Source organism: Spea bombifrons, chromosome 5 (genome assembly GCF_027358695.1).
Source record: "Spea bombifrons isolate aSpeBom1 chromosome 5, aSpeBom1.2.pri, whole genome shotgun sequence".
NCBI lineage: Eukaryota > Metazoa > Chordata > Amphibia > Anura > Pelobatidae > Spea > Spea bombifrons.
The window spans coordinates 20,410,201-20,428,041 of NC_071091.1; the positions used below are offsets into that span (position 1 = coordinate 20,410,201).

At 38.2% G+C, this 17,841-nt stretch overlaps 1 protein-coding gene across 2 annotated transcripts in view; it reads left to right on the forward strand.

Moving 5' to 3' along the window:
• The first annotated feature begins 6,876 nt into the window (after positions 1–6,876).
• HDAC9 (histone deacetylase 9) overlaps positions 6,877–17,841 on the forward strand; it is a 212,562-nt gene continuing 201,597 nt past the window's right edge. For both annotated transcript variants that reach the window (XM_053468113.1, XM_053468114.1), the window contains exon 1: positions 6,877–6,986. The gene's annotated coding sequence lies outside the window, so the exon portion shown is untranslated. The remainder of the gene's footprint in view (positions 6,987–17,841) is intronic.

Below are 17,841 nucleotides of genomic sequence, written 5' to 3' on the forward strand. Positions count from 1 at the left end.
GAGCATGATGTTCTGTAGACCGAGAGATTTGCAGGTTTTCATTACAATAAGTGAATATAGTAAAAATAATAGGATTATATCAAAATGAATGTCTTTATCTGTATCAAATAGTCTATCTTTTCCATTTATTCTTCTCCCTGAAGAGCCTAGATTTGTATAGAGTATCGTTTGATGTATTTTCTTTTTTATCAAACAAATGTAATGCATACATTTCTATTTTTATGTGTATTGTAACATCACTCAATGTTATATATTTATACTTGATATTTTCTTTTACCATGCAGTCATGTTTGAGAAATCCCCTCTGTGTCATAGCTAACAAAAGACACTAAAATGATTTAGATTTTCCCAAAGGATAAAAGGGAGGAGAATATAAAATGCTGTAAACAATATAAAGTTGCTTCATTTTTATTTAGCAGTAGTTGTATGTAAAAAAAAAAAAGACAATTTTAGTATGTTGGTGACACCCCACAGCATGTTCTCATCTAAGTGGGGGGTTAATTAGAGTGGTTCATTTAAAAACAATAAAGATATTGGTTTATACTCTCTTATTATATAGAATTGCATCTCTCCAACATTACAACAATAGGGGGAGCTGGTAAAAAACAGCATCTTTGTTTAATTGTAGCAATTAAATTTAAAGAGAATCTATTATGTATTTCCCTCTATTGCCCCATTTATGTTTAATATTAAAAATAGTTTTCAGGTCAATATAGTGGTAGATGCAATTTTACCAAGTGCACAATATATATTTATTTTTCTGTCTTCTGAGACAAATTTGCTGTCAACAGACTACACATATTTTACAACCGAGACCATAGCCTTATGCAAATACTTTGTAAAAAAATAAGTATACAGTACTGTGCAAGGTGTGGAAAAATACTGTAAGTAAGAATGCTTTCAAAAATAGAGATGCATTTATTTCTGTCATTTAACAAAATGCAAAGTGAGTAATCAGAAGAAAAATCTAAATAAAATCAATATTTGCTGTGACCATTATTTGCCTTCAAAACAGCATCAATTCTGCTAGTTACACTTGCACAACATCAGCAATTTTGTAGGCTTATAGTTAGGTTATGATTAAACAATTATACCAAACAGGTGCTAAGGATTCTACACCAAGTTAATGTGTAGGTTGAAACACAATAATTAACTGAAACAGCTGTGTAGGAGGAATAAAACTTGGTGAGGAACAACAAAACCCACCAACAAGGTGAGGTTGCTGAAGACAGTTCAATGTCAAAAGTCATACCCCATGGCAAGACTGAGCACAGAAACAAGGCACAAGGTAATAATTATACTGCATGAGCAAGGGCTGGGGAGAGGTAGAATGACTGTTTGCAGGCAGCAGTGAAGCATGGTGGAGGTTCCTTACAAGTTTGGGGATGCATGTATGAGCAAGAATGCGTGGTTAAGGGAATGAATGAGTATATGAATGAGTGAATGTTTGTGAATTAGTGTGTGTGTGTGTGATAGCATGGATGTGTAAGTGGGGGGATGATAGGAGTGTGATTGCTGTTCACAATTATATATATATATATATATATATATATATATATATATATATATATATATATATATATTAATATTGTTACTGAATTTTTAGTCCAGTTTTAGTGTGTTACTTCCTTTAACAAAAGTCTGGTTATTTTTTTTTTTTTAAGGTAGGGGGTCATTTTCGGTTTCAGTCCAGAATTTTCGTTTCGGTGCATCCCTAATTTCTGCAAATGGATTTGGTCAGTATTAATGGGCTTGTCAATGCTGAGAAGTACAAGCAGGTATTTATTCATCATGATATACAATCAGGGAGGCATCTGATTTGCCTCAAACTTATTCTGCAGCATGACAACAACCCCAAACATACAGCCAAAGTACTATCTTCAGTGTAAAGAAGAACAATGAGTTAATGAAGTGATGGTATGGCCCTCACAGTGCCCTGATCTCAACCTCATCGGGTCTATCTGGGATTACACGAAGAGAGAGAAGCAACTGTCTAAATCCACAGAAGTCGTTAGTTCTCCAAGATGTTTGGAACAACCTACATCCCAAGTTCCTTAAACTGTTTGCAAGTGTACCTAGAAGTATTGATGCTGTTTGAAGACAAATGGTGATCACAACATATATTCATTTAGATTTTTCCTTTCTCACTTTTGTTAAATGATAAAAAATAAACTATTAACATTAACTATTTTTTGTAAAGCATTACAGTATTTTTCACCCTCAGTACTGAATATACACCAATCAGTCATAACCTTATGACCACTTCCTAATATTGTGTAGATCCCCCTTTTGCCAGTAAAAGAGACATAGATTTCTGAAGGTGTGCTGTGGTATCTGGCACCAAGACATTAACAGCAGATGCTTTATTTCCTGTAAGTTGCAAGGTGGGGCCTCCATGGATGCATCCTGGTGCCATGTGTTCTCTAGGTAAGAGGTGCACACGTACCTGGCCATCCACGTGACGCTAAAGAAAATGTGATTCATCACACCCGGCCACCTTCTTCCATTGCTCTGTGGTCCAGTTCTTATGCTAACGTGCCCATTGTAGGCTCTTTCGGCATGGGCACCCTGACTGGTCTGCGGCCATGCGGCCCCATACACAACAAACTGCGATGCACTGTGTGTTCTGACACCTTTCTATCAGAACCAGCATTGGGTTCATCACTTTTCCTTCCTTGGACCACTTTTGATAGGTACTGACCACTGCATCCCAGGAACACCCCACAAGGGCTGCAGTTTTGGAAATGTTATAACCCAGTTGTCAAGCCTTCACAATTTGGTGATTTCCTACTTCTAACACATCAGCTTTAAGGACGAAATGTTCACATGCTGCCTAATATATCCCACCCAATGACAGGTGCCATGATAACAAGATTATAGCTGATCGGTGAATATATCTGTATATATATATGTTAAAATGTGCAACCAATGTCCTTTTATATCTTAATTACATCATAGGCTTTATAAATCTATTATATCTGAGCTGAAACTGAACAGACACACAATTTTTTTTCTTGCAAGAAACATTTTTGATCCCTACAGTGGCAATGGTGTTACAGAGTAACAAATGGAATAATTTCCGCTATTGTTACATTTTATGTGATTTTTCTTTACAGTTTTCATGCTAAAAATGGATTGTTGAGAATATAAGAATTGCAAGATCCTTAACAAAAATGAAAAAAGTTGTGCTAACAATGGATAATCCTTATGTGAAAGACCACAGACATGAGGTTCTCTGACTGCAGGCACTCTTACTTGAACCAAGACTATTTAAAAAAAATGAACTTGACTTGTCTTATCTGAACCGTTTTTTTTCTTTTTAAATGGAAGCCAATTAGCTTATTTCGGTATGATTTTCTCAGAGTTTTCCCATTAATCGTATGGGTCAGTTTCTTAATGTTGCAAACCAGCATGCCTAAAGTGCTGCCCTGCTGTGTATGGGATGTTTAACTGGGTAACGGATTCCCTTCTGTGAGTTTATATATCCCACACTTCATATGTGCTGGTCAGCTGCATATGAACATCAATGTGGTCACCTTGCTACCAATAAATAACATTAGAACATTATATAACATTATATATATATATATATATATATATATATATATATACATTATATAGATGATGAAAACCTTAATGAACATGTGGTATTATATTATATAGGTTTCAGTCCGTCCTAAACTGTCCTATATGAGGTATCTAAAGCCACTTCTTATAAGCCCACACTTTGAGTACGCAAACCCATCATCAAATAAGAAAATGCCTCTGTCAATTATTCTGTACAATATGCATTAATATAAAATAATCTCACTCATAATATAATTAAAATAAAACGCCTGATGAAGAGTTCAATGAAACTCAATGAAGTCCCTTTGTCCTGTAGCAACAGCAGTAATGACTTCCAGACCCCCCCACACGCTACACGGATGACTCTGTACCAGTTCTTCCAGACCATTTCTGGTGGGGCACATCACTATTCCTTAAAATACATGATAATTATTAATTAATCAATGTCTAAACTATAAAGTTAGCATGTCCCTGCCTAGACAAGGATTTGCCGGCTCTCTGCGTACTACCTGAAGTGTTAAATCCTGCAGTCTAGCCTCACTTGGCCCCGCGGCATATAAAAGGCCAGACAATCGTGAAAGATGTTAGTTGAAATTGCTTTTATGTTCTTTCAAAGTGTAGCTGACATGGGTGCAATCGTGTTAAGTGAAATTACTATAAAAATACAAGTGCTTATTTTTATACACCATAACATGGTGCTTACTCAGTTGGTTAAATTGGGATTATATGTGATGTGTTACTGACGTCAGCTACGGCCTATGGGTCCTATGCAAAGAGGATATATCTCTATGACACGGGACACAAATGAAGGTAAATTCTATGTATATGGCAGGCAGAGGGGTTTTGGGTTGGAGTTTGCAGGAAGTCTGAACATTTCATTGTCATAATATTATTGTGTATAAAAGAGGTCTTATACCAGTGAGCTTGGTTGGCCCTGTACCAGGCATAGTAAAATCAGGAGCATTCTTCAAAATCAACAGGATTGGAGGTCCTGGCAACACATCCAAAAGCGTGACGCTCCTCCTGGGCAGCTGTCCTTCTCCTCCCTTGGAAGTTGCAACCACGCACTGACTACTCTTAGTTCATGCTCTTACTGGAAATACAAGGGAGTTAAAATGTTCAATTCACTTGCAAACTTCCAGTGAAAAAATCCCAAAGAGAGATTGTCCATAATGCAAAAGTGGTAGCATCTCCATAGCAACCAAAATAATATGCTTAATAACTGCTTATACCACTCTGCTCCTTTCACACGAACCTCATAATATTACACATATATACATGTTCAAGTATAACCTGCCATATGTATAACGTGCCATATGATATGATCAAAAATTAGTGGTTTATGTATATGCGCAGTAGCGTATCATACAAAAGGCATGTGTCATGTGAATTATTGCATCCTATAAGATACATGTGTCACATGCAGTATGGCATCCTATAAGATACATCTAAGAGTCATGTGCATGGGTGCATCCTATAAGATACATGTAAGTGTCATGTGCATGGGTGCATCCTATAAGATACATGTAAGTGTCATGTGCGGTGGTGCATCCTATAAGATACATGTAAGTGTCATGTGCAGTACTGCATCCTATAAGATACATGTAAGTGTCATGTGCAGTACTGCATCGTATAAGATACATGTAAGTGTCATGTGCAGTGGTGCATCCTATAAGATACATGTAAGTGTCATGTGCAGTGGTGCATCGTATAAGATACATGTAAGTGTCATGTGGAGTGGTGCATCCTATAAGATACATGTAAGTGTCATGTGGAGTGGTGCATCCTATAAGATACATGTAAGTGTCATGTGCAGTACTGCATCGTATAAGATACATGTAAGTGTCATGTGCAGTACCGCATCCTATAAGATACATGTAAGTGTCATGTGCAGTACTGCATCCTATAAGATACATGTAAGTGTCATGTGCAGTGGTGCATCGTATAAGACACATGTAAGTGTCATGTGGAGTGGTGCATCCTATAAGATACATGTAAGTGTCATGTGGAGTGGTGCATCCTATAAGATACATGTAAGTGTCATGTGCAGTACTGCATCGTATAAGATACATGTAAGTGTCATGTGCAGTACCGCATCCTATAAGATACATGTAAGTGTCATGTGCAGTACTGCATCCTATAAGATACATGTAAGTGTCATGTGCAGTGGTGCATCGTATAAGACACATGTAAGTGTCATGTGGAGTGGTGCATCCTATAAGATACATGTAAGTGTCATGTGGAGTGGTGCATCCTATAAGATACATGTAAGTGTCATGTGCAGTACTGCATCCTATAAGATACATGTAAGTGTCATGTGCAGTGGTGCATCCTATAAGATACATGTAAGTGTCATGTGCAGTGGTGCATCGTATAAGATACATGTAAGTGTCATGTGCAGTGGTGCATCCTATAAGATACATGTAAGTGTCATGTGCAGTACTGCATCCTATAAGATACATGTAAGTGTCATGTGCAGTGGTGCATCCTATAAGATACATGTAAGTGTCATGTGCAGTGGTGCATCCTATAAGATACATATAAGTGTCATGTGCATTGGTGCATCGTATAAGATACATGTAAGTGTCATGTGCAGTACTGCATCCTATAAGATACATGTAAGTGTCATGTGCAGTGGTGCATCGTATAAGATACATGTAAGTGTCATGTGCAGTGGTGCATCGTATAAGATACATGTAAGTGTCATGTGCAGTGGTGCATCCTATAAGATACATGTAAGTGTCATGTGCAGTGGTGCATCCTATAAGATACATGTAAGTGTCATGTGCAGTACTGCATCCTATAAGCTCTTACATGTAAGTGTCATGTGCAGTACTGCATCCTATAAGATACATGTAAGTGTCATGTGCAGTACTGCATCCTATAAGATACATGTAAGTGTCATGTGCAGTATTGCATCCTATAAGATACATGTAAGTGTCATGTGCAGTACTGCATCGTATAAGATACATGTAAGTGTCATGTGCAGTGGTGCAGCGTATGAACGTCTCCGTGTGCCATGTGTAAGCTGCGATGCTCTGAGCGCTGCCACCCCTGCTCGTGTTGGGAAACCGATCCCCGAGTGTTGGCTCAGCCAGCCTCTCCCTCTCTCTATTGAGCTGCTATTTTTAGCAAATCCTACTCGTGTCGCCACGGGCTGTGATCACATCTTTTTCTCTGCCTCCCTCTCTCCCTCCCTGCCTCTCTCCCCTACCCACTACCTCTATCTATCCGCAGATTTCCACCCCCCCCCCCCGACTTCTTCTCCCTCCTCCCCGGTATTCGTGTAAAGTGCATTCAGCAGGAGTTACACCTCCAGCAAAGCAACTTTATTTCCTCTCGTCCGTCTCCTTCCTCCTCGTTCTGAAGATGGCCAATTCGGATGAGCATGGACACAACAACTGGTAAACAATTACAAGGTAAGTTTCTATGGAAAGCAATCATCTGATTCTCATTAAGGGCAAGTTTGTTCTTAGAACTGTCAGGATAGAATTGTCCTGCACGCCTCTCCCTGGCTACAAATGATTTAAGGGTGGTTGATAAGTGGAACAGTCTCCCAGCAGAAGTGGTAAAGGCTAATACAGTAAGGGAATTTAAACATGCATGGGATAGTCATAAAGCTATCACAAGATGAGCGAAAACAGGCAGACTAGATGGGCCGATGGTTCTTATCTGCCGTCAAATTCTATGTTTCTATGCTAAACACTGCAGCCTCCGTGTCCTGTTACTGCAGATCTGATTGCTGTATTACACATTGGATTATTATTCTGATCTCTGTGCAAATAATACAATTAATGATGCTTTTCTTATTGCTCACGGAAACTGTTAATCTGAGTTTATTGATGGTTTGGTATGCAGTGGTACATGAAAAAAAAAATGCGATGCGTTAGTGACAGTTTTCTTGAGTTATTCTGGTTTACAGAAAAACAGATCAATGTTCTGGCCAGAGGAAGGAAAATAATAAGCGGTATGGTGGCGTGTGTAATTAAAGCTTCCACTGGGGAGTCACACTGGGACCTGGAGGTAGGAAACAGGTGGAGCAGACTTTACCATTCAAAAAAACATTTCTCCTGCAATAAAAAGTAACCATGCTTAGGGGGGCTGGCTGGCTGGAGTTTGTAGGATTAAAATGAACATTTTGTAAAACAATCGGTTTTTGTAACCAATCACTTGCTTTTTGCAACATAAAAATATACAATCTATTCTGCAAAAAAAATAATAAAAAAGACAAGCAGATTTAGGAATGTCAGCCGCCGTGGACTACAACTACCATCACACTCAGTCAGAGTACCATGTGGACTCTAGACTGATAAAAGAGCAGTTCGCTTCTTTGAACGGATTAATCCATTGGCACAGACAGGGTTAACACTAAATATGTTTGACTGTGAAAGAAATGGCTGCCCTTTTAAGACGCTAATTGTTAAGGACTGCATTAGGCTACGCAGGAATAGCGTATTTGTGAGGTGGGGTGGAATGTCTGATTAATTTCACGTATACTGCGCGGCTGATACGGCACAAGCCTGGCTGTCAATCCATGCTGAAGGCAGCGGTTAGAAAAATAATTAACATTCTCATTCCCAGTTTAGCAATATTTGGCATAAGTTGATGGTAGAAAGGTGAGTAGGTATGTGCTATAATTCTGTTATACCGCCTTGCAGGAGAGAATACCATCACCCTCAGCCAGTTAGAATTTAAACATGGAATTAATATTCTGTGTTGGTTATTGATGCTTCTGTTTGGTGACTGTAAGAACACGTAGTACTACACATCTAATTGATCTGTCTGTCTGTCTCCATCCAGCTTTTATTCCGCTTTTATACCAAGTCTTTGACAATGTGTTCTAAAATACAAGATAAGGCCGGTATGAGTTGGAGCCAAAGGGTATAATATATTTTGGAAAGGAAGGTTTTATCCGGCATTTAATACATTTAAATGAATGTGGTAATTAACCCTTCTTTATCAATGTATGATTTCATGGATGCAATATATCAAGAATATACCATTAGATATACTGGAAATATTACTCCGATAAATCAGGAAAATGCTTATCTTGCAAATCCATTTATTTTTGTTCTAAGCTGATTTCACAAATAGGATTTTCTAAAGATCTAAAGATCTAAAGATACTATTGCATCCCAAACAGAACCAGAGTTTTGTGTCTCACGTAAAGTTGCCGCGTCTATACATGGAATATGTAAATGCTCGCTGGGGAAAGTCATAAATGAACACAGATTCTTAAAGGCTCAGCCCTTTTAAAAAGCTCAGGACGCTTCAGGTCACCTGATTTTATTTTATTTTTCCTTCAGTGTCAATTGCTGATTTGCATACTGGCATTTATATCTACATAGTTAAAGTCCATGCTTGGACAACGATTACTTTATTGCCAATAAATGTAATCATTTGCCTTATTAGGGTAGATTACCAGGGGGCAAACACATACGGAAAGCCAAGACAGTTATAAGGGTCCTATATAAGTTTATATAAGTATATAAGGGTCAGTTCATTTACAGGGTTTCCGTGTATGGATAGGCCAAGCATGGCACTAACTGAAGTTTTGTTGACCCCTCCAGGAGTAAAATGGTTAACTATTGGGAAACTTAGATGACACTTAATGAAGTGCTAATGATCAGAGCTCACATACTACAGAGGTATATCAGATTTCTGTTTTAGATTGAGTGTATCTGACTAATAAAGATTCTAAAGCTGATGATTGAGACCACCACCTTATACATGTTTCTTGTACTGATGCCCGGTGGTACTGATGGTTTAAAAGGGAGCTACGCCATTCACAGCTTTTAGCTTGTGCTTTTGTCCGATTGGTGTAATTATTTGAAGATATTTACCTTGTGAAAGCTGTTGCCTAAGTGCATATAGCCGACATTTATCCAATCAATTGCCTGTAATTTCACCATTTTACTTATTCATTCTTGCAAAGTCTGCATGAACCAACCAACAGCAATTAGCAACTTAACAATGGGGGAGATAACATCTAATGGGGAGAAATAGGGCAGATGGCAGCTCCCTGTGGTACAGGATACACATGTGGTTGAATGGGATAAATCCATCCATAAAAATAGCATATACAATTATACATAGATAAGACACAGAAACCAAATTAACAAAACCCTCATTCTTTATGTCACGTGACCTTGCATTAAAACCAAGTCTGCTCGCACAGTTTGCAGGAGAAGTAAGGGGGTGCAGGGCGAAAGGAAGGGTTATGTATATTTGTATGTATGTGAGCATGAATGTCTATGTATAAGTGCGTGTTAACATAAATGTCTATGTATAGATGTATGTGAGCATGCATGGCTATGTACAAGAGTATGTGAGCATGAATGGCTATGTATAAGTGTAACATGCGTGAACATGCATGTGTATGTGTCTGTGTGTTACATACTGTTTGGGGGCAATGGTGGCACAGACAAGCTGTTTGAGGGCAACGGTGGCACAGATGGGCTGGAGCAAAGATGGTAAACGGAGGCTTTATGGGGGTTAGCATGGCACTGATAAGCTGCTTGGGGGCAAATGTAGTCTTCACATGCTATCCGTTGTAACGGTGGCACTGTGTGACATATTGCTTGGTGATGTTGAGGGCCCAGGGGCAATTTCCGCACCGGGGCCCTGTGGTTTCTAGTCCTTGGTCTTTAATTTACTTTTAGTCGCATTAAAAGTATAAACATTTGTAACTGATCTTCAAAATACCAAACATCATACAAACTCATGAACCAAACTTAGAGGGTATAATACTAAAGCCCTCAGCCTTGTGAGTCTGAAGGCTAATTATACCTTGCACCACGTCCACCCCTCTTTGATAACCTGAACAGGTGACAAAACCCCCCAAAAAGCCAAAACAAAATGAACTATTTATTTTTTTCTATTTTTAATGACAAGATGGTAGTGCAGCCTTGGGCACTGAATAAGTGAATAATCAACTGTTGCACACCCTACTTATAGCCTCAATTGCCTCCAAAGTAGTGGTGCAAGGGCAACCTATAAGCATTACTCATTACACACGCTATTGGTTTATTTGTTGTAATGAAGTTTAAATTGTAGAATGAGATATAAAGTTTATAAAAGCAATAAATCAATGGCACAGGTCTCCTCATTGACTTTTATATACTACAAATGGAGGTAATTTGGTCTCCACGATATAGGGTTATTCCGTAGTTCACTGTTTGATGAGCACCAGTTTTAGCATGTTTGGTCTCCACTGATTTGGAGGAGGATGTGGCTCCATTAATTCCCCATACACTGCAAGAAATACTTAAACCAATCCAAATAAAATGATTTTCTAAAGAAAACCCTCCTGGCAAAGTAAATTCATCATATACATGTAGTGCTACGTGTAGATTGCACACACAGACAATGTAGCTGAAAGCACTATTGTATAGCAAGGTAGAGGCGCGCTATTCTGGATTAATTTACAAAATTATGGTAACACCACAAACTATTAGTAGAAGGCTACTTGTCTAGCACCACTTTTGTGGGCTACAACTCATATGATTCTTATCATTACTCTGATTGAGGGTAATGGAAGTTGCAGTCCACAAAAGGTTTTTTATAATTAAAAAATCATTTGATTATTTATAAAATTTTATTAGGTTCTTATTTATTTATTTTTTGACATTTTTTAAAAGGGGTCATAGTGGTGGAGGGGCACTTGTAACATCCAGGGACAGAAGCATGCATCAGGCTGTTTTGCCATCATGCCGGGACTTTAATCCCTCCAATGTCATTAACCATGGTACCAAGCATCCATGTTCGGAACCTAGTGGAGAGAACGAGACTTGCTCTGGGGAGGCAAGATGGCAAGGGATGGTTTCTCTGATCACTTATGGAGATCATGGAGAGGAGACCCTGCAGTGCCACCACCTATGACATCCGTGGTCAGCTATTTGGGGGTCCACTTTGCCAAACACTCATATGTGGCTAGCAGTGAAAGGTTTATTGTGCTGCAAGCAAAAGTTCTTTGTTAAACATAGTAATGGCATAGCATGTATGTAAAAGCAATAGAAGAAAGCCCGGTTTCAAGGAACAATTATAAAAGCTAGAGATGAATCAGCAAGGTGTTGTCTTTAGAAGCCATTAATTCCCCTCTAGAATATAAAATATTAACAAGGAAGTTTTTGAAATAGTTCAATGAAAAATAAATATCTGAGGATTAAGTATTGTAGTATACGGTAGCGGCAGAATTGGTCCTTCTTTCCTGATGAGCCACACAAAGCCAAGTGATGGGATGAGGCCACAGGGACTCCCCAACTCTGGCATGCAGCAGTGTAACTTAGTATTGAATACATTTTATGTGATATAGTTACTTTATACTTTGTGGTTTATTCACTAAAGCAAGGGTTTTCAGGTGAGTGTGTTGTGGTTCCAACTCATATACTCATTACGAAGAGTCAACCCTAAAAATTTTCTGCTGCAAGAAAGGGCGAGGTGGGTCTGTATAATGCATTGTTTTATAGGCTAGAGGTTTTTTATTTAAAATCATTGCTGATTTCACAATGGAGGGCCAGTCAAGCTCTTCCAACAGGAATAGCTCACAGTGAAGTTTGGCCCTTTATAATGCTGACCAAAGTGGAGTCAGCAACTATCCTAATATCGCCCTCTTTAGTGAAAAAACCCCTTTGTGTTGCAATGGATTACACCATGGTAGGGTTATGATGTGTTATCTACCAATGCTCCGCCGGTTCCTTTTTGCCAGTAGTGGTGTGAATACTTCATTCCCTAATCCATCTCATTAGCAATAGGTATTCCGTTATTTGCTGCAGTAAATCCAGCATCCTGTATACAAAAATACACATATTTTGTACTGTGATCTCATTAAAATAATTATTTCCATCTAAGTCTACAGCTATAATATTTAATAATAATAAGTTTTATTTCTTGGTTTGCAATGACTACAGATCCCTGCTAACTGCCTTTTACCCCCTTAAAACAACAGGGAAGAATTCAATTTGCCGTTTTACTTTTCATTCTAGAATGTAAAATTTGGCGAATTTCCTCTCCTGATTAATTTTCCTTAAAATCTCCGTTTCATGTTTAAGATGGTGATTAAGTTGTTATTGTTAATTATTGTGTCACTAGGGTGTTTTTTCCAGCGTCAATGTAAAATTCCTTTTGGTTCTACAATGTAGCCATATAATTACTCTGTCTAAAATCTGAATTTGATTCAATGGGGAAGAACAGGGCTTTGCTTCCTGTGTATGATCTTAACCCTTTCCGCAGCAAAATGATGCACCAAAACAAGGGGAAAATGCCGTGATTTTAAGAAATGTTCACTTGAAGAGACAACATGGCCAAATGTGAGCCAATGTTCAGTATAGCGTACTAAATAATAAATATACTAAATAATAAATGTAACCAAAAAATCCAAACCTTGTTTCTGCAATTTTTTATGTGTCATGTTCCGCAGAGGTGGGTTTTTAAAATTGGAACATATAAGATCACCTGAATTTTAGGCCTTCACTTTATATTGCATTTCATAAGATTAACCGTTTCATAAACGTTGTCCCACGGACTGTAAGGTCTGATGGATGGTGCTAATCTCTAGCTGGGTTGTGAGGAACAACACTGACAGCAGTCAACATTAACCCTTTAGTCGAAACACTTGCCACCTGATTTAGTCGAAACATTAACCCTTTGCCAGGTTGTCCCTAAAGAAACTGAGCTGTCAGTCGAACTCAATCCTGCTGAAAATCACCACTGGCGCTGAGCAACATAGGCTATAAAAGATGGATAAGACATAAAAAGCTGCTATATTCTATAGGAATTTTATTTTTATTCCACGCATTCCAATTTTTAAACAGTTTATGCAGGTTCACTAATAAGGAATATTTTGATTCACACTCGGCACCTGAGTGACTTACCTTAACCATAGGTCGCCGTTCCATAGCTGCAGAACCACTGGCCACTCCGTGGTCCGGTTTTCTTGCCACTTGGCCGCTTCGATCAGTTTTTCAGTGGCCGCAAAGTACTCCCACTGAAATCAGGGGGAGCGCTTTCTGTGCATGGGGGGGCTCATTAGTCAGCTGGAGCTGGCTAGCAGTGGGTATGATGATTGTAAGCTCATTTGACCAGGAACCTCCTTACCTGTTGTTTATGTAAGTGAAATATTTATGTAATATACGACTTATGTCTCATCTACCCATTGTACAGCCTTATGGTATATGATGGCGCTATATATAATATATAATAAAAATAATGTTCAATGGCAAGCAGGATATGTGTTCAGTTGAACATATTTTATGCAAGCCAAGTTGCCAAGTTGCTAGAGAGTGGGGGAACGAGGCAAATGCATAGAAGGTGATTCCGCTAACTACCTTCATACATTTGAAGGAGGGGGGACAAAACTGTCAATTTAAAGGGGGGACTCAACTATCATATGCATTAAAGTCAGTATGATGGCTGAAGTGTCCCTTTAGGTTATCAGTAATAAATTAACAAAAATGAGGCAGCTCCAAAAAAAGGTTAAATCAGGAAGAATTTTGGAAAGTGTGAATTAGCAGGAAAAAAAAGACAATTTGTGAAATCTATTCTTTTTATGTTGAGTCATTAGAGTGAATAATTCATTTTTGCTAAAGTTGTTGCATGCTGAATTAAATGAAAACTGGGATCATGACCCGTTGGATAACAGCTGTATCATGTTACTCGAATCATCAGATAAAACTAGGTTGCTGGTCCTGCATTATGCCGCATGCAACATCTGGCAAATACTAAAAAAGCAGAATCACCCAAGCTATACCTAGCACATAATTCATTTATTCTTCTATGTTTCCAGCGCAGAACAATCTATGGAGTGTTTTGCACGTGACACACAGCAGATACAATTAGATGCAATTCTCCTTAACCTTGCAAATCAGTTATTTTTATCAGTATCATCTTCCCCAAAATAAATTGTGTAATAATGAACAGAGCTTGAAAATGTCTACAAGTCTTGTTATTAAAATAAGTCATTTTATTCTTTTCTCTGAAGTTTAATTTTGGTAAAATAAACAACACCAACAACTTTTGAGCCTTTGCTTTTGTGTCACATGACAATTATGTGTTCCCAGCAAAAATGATGGATGAGACAAAATTGTAAAGAATTTCCGTGGAAAAGGCTTTATATATTGAGAAGTACTGGAAGTGATGTGTTTAATGTTGTGTTTAGTTCAGGCCTCGACAAGTCTTCATGGCGTTAAGAAACCACTTCATGTCACCCAGGGTTTTGCAGGGCTGCCATCATGAATCTGGCACCCTATGCATACCTGCGGTGGCATGGTGTAGCGGATGCAGCCAGGCTCCCAGCGGGACCACATAATGCATGGCACTCTCCTCACCACACTTCTGCAGGAAAGCATAAGGTGCTGGATTAGAGGAGGAGGGAGTGTGTGTAACCTATAGTGTCAGAGTCTGTGTGTATGTGAGTGTATGTACAGTGCTAGAGTCAATGTATGTATATTATAGTGCTGTAGTCAGTGTGGTTATACTGTAGTGTCAGGGTGTGAATGTATGATGCTAGGTTAGTGTGTGTATGTGTATACTGTGGTGTGATAGTCAGTGTATACTGTATATGTATAGTGCTGGAGTGAGTCTGTGAGTGTGTATACTGTAGTATCAGTGTTTATGTGTGTATATGCTATTGCAGCGGCAGATTCATTGTGAATGTGTCTGTAGCGTTAGAGTTAATTTTATTTCTGTATAGTGCTAGCCAGTGTGTGTGTGTGTGTGTGTGTGTGTGTGTGTGTATGCATGTGGTGCTACTGTGTATTGTGTTGTTTATGTTACAGTATGTCATTAGCATGAGTGTGTATGTCAGCATATAGTGTTAGAGTGTGTGTGTGTTAGTGTATGGTGTTAGCATGTGTGTACATGAGTGCAGAATGATAATGTGTGTTAGTGCATAAGATATTTGTGAGCATAAGATGTTAGCGTGTGTCTGTAACTGTATGGTGTTAGTGTGTTAACATGTACGTTAGTGTATGGCAAGACTTGACAAACCCCGGGAGCCAGGAAAATAAAAAATTAAGCTGCCTCCTAATGTTTTTGGCTGGCTTCTAGATCCAAACCAAATTTGTTGACCCCTGATTTAGTTACAGAAGTGTTAAATCCAACAAAATAAAGGTATGTGTCTTCTTACGCTTTTGTAGGAAGTAGATGTGTATGTGGGAGCAACATTAGCAAGCAAATGGAAACTGAATTACTATAGTTTGGTAAGTAATGGAGTATAATTGTTGTGTACAAGTAAAATAAAGCGGAGTGAGTGTTAGGGTCTGAAACATGAAAAAGTAATGAAGGATTAAATAAGTAAAGGCCTGTACCCTCTACAGACTTACTAATATATATCACATGGTAACACCAGCCATCCGGTGAAAAATCTATTGTTGAAAAGAAGAATGGAAAGTCTTTCGGTGTCAGTATGACTTATACATTTTTGGAGATTAGATTATTATATTTGTACTGAATATTTTATATCCAGAAAACAAGTAAGGCTTCTGGGGAAGTGATTATTATATGTTTGCAGTAAATAACAATCTGGAGGGATATAAATTGCTATGTGAAAAAAAGCTAATGGAACTTAGTTACTTAGTGTTACGGAAAAAGCCTGAAAGAGATTTTAGTCAATAGGTTTTAAAACTATTACCCCTGGGGATGAAAATTTACCATTAAGTTTTCATTTTTTCCTGTTTCTGCTGTCTTAATTGTAATTCACAATAATTTACCATTGTGTTGTGTATTGTTTTAGGCTTAAGCATAGTGCACTATATGTTAATGGAACAAATGATTCGTAAACTCTGACATGAGCTAATGATAAATCAGGATTAGGTCTTGAGAATAGTAGCTTGTAGAGTAGTAAATGTATCTTTAATCTTTTGTGGGTCATCATCACAGTCAGGGACAACCTTAATGATTTGGGGGGGGGGCAGTTGTGGTTTTAACTAGCATTCCAGCAAGAAGGGCCGAGCTAGCCCTGTGATATACGCCGAATTCAATGACTGAGGAGACTTCCAAGAAATCTCACCGACTTTAGCTATACATTATATACATTGTATGTATATAATGCCAGCCAAGTTCATCTTGCAGTAAAAGCTCACTGGGGTTTTCTTCCTTGTAATGTAAAGGAGATGAACACACAACTCTCCTGGAAATACTTCTGTGAACTCTTCCTTTGTGAATAGACCCTAGCTTTGTGTCCTAACAAAACCGTGTGTTTAAATACCATGTATGTGGTGCCATATTACTTGTAGAACCCTCTGTAGGTAGACCTCCCAAGCTCGTCCTTATGAATGCACTAGCCTGATCACTTCCCTCTACCCTACTTTAGATAACTGAAACATGTTGGTTACACTCTCCACCCTCTTCTCAACTATAAGGCTTTATAGACAAAGGATTGTCACATAGGAGACATATAATCCTACCAATCGCACATTACTTTTTTTTTTTTTTTTACAGAGGTTGGAAAAGATAACCTCAGAAGAGCATCGTGGGGGCCTCGGTTCCATAGCAGTTGGTGACTTACATGTTAATTGTGGGATCATCACAATATAAGAACTTTTTAAAATAAAGAATTTTGGAACTATTTTAAACTCATTTTATAATTAAAACAGTTTCCAAATTTAATTTAATTTTAGGTTTATTACCAAAAGAGTAATAATAATAATAATTTGGTGTATAATTTGTGTACTGTATCAATTTTCTAAGACATTAATGAAACTTTTTTTCCGAAAGAACCACGTTTACTTAGCAAATCTTTTGAAGAGATGAACCCATTCCATTTTCAACAAGATTTCAAAACCTTGCAGATGAAGGACAAAAAGTGTCTTTCCATTGGACATGCTGTAGTTCAACATCATAAATCAAACTTTAGCTATAAGACATGGCTAAATGGGTGAGATTAAGATATCTTACACATAATGCAGCTCCAATGTAGACTTTGTCGCGTGATTACTGAGGTTAAACCCTCTTATTGTACAGACCCCTAAATATAAACCCTTACTTTGTTACGCCTGCAATGTGTGATTTTGTGTGTAATTTGTTGTATGGTACTGTACATTTCTATGGAATTATTATGGACAAGCCTTGGGCAAATCTTTTTCAGCGACCCAAACTGGCACCAACGGCCCAAATGGAAGGACATGTAGGCCTATATTCCCTGTCACTTTAACAATTCTCACGTGACTCTACTGGCCAAATAGCTTGTTTATACATTCCTGTTTACACCCCGGCTTTGCCATCTGACATACCACCTGTGTATCTTTGTTACAGCAAAAGTGGCCTAGTCGGTGCTTT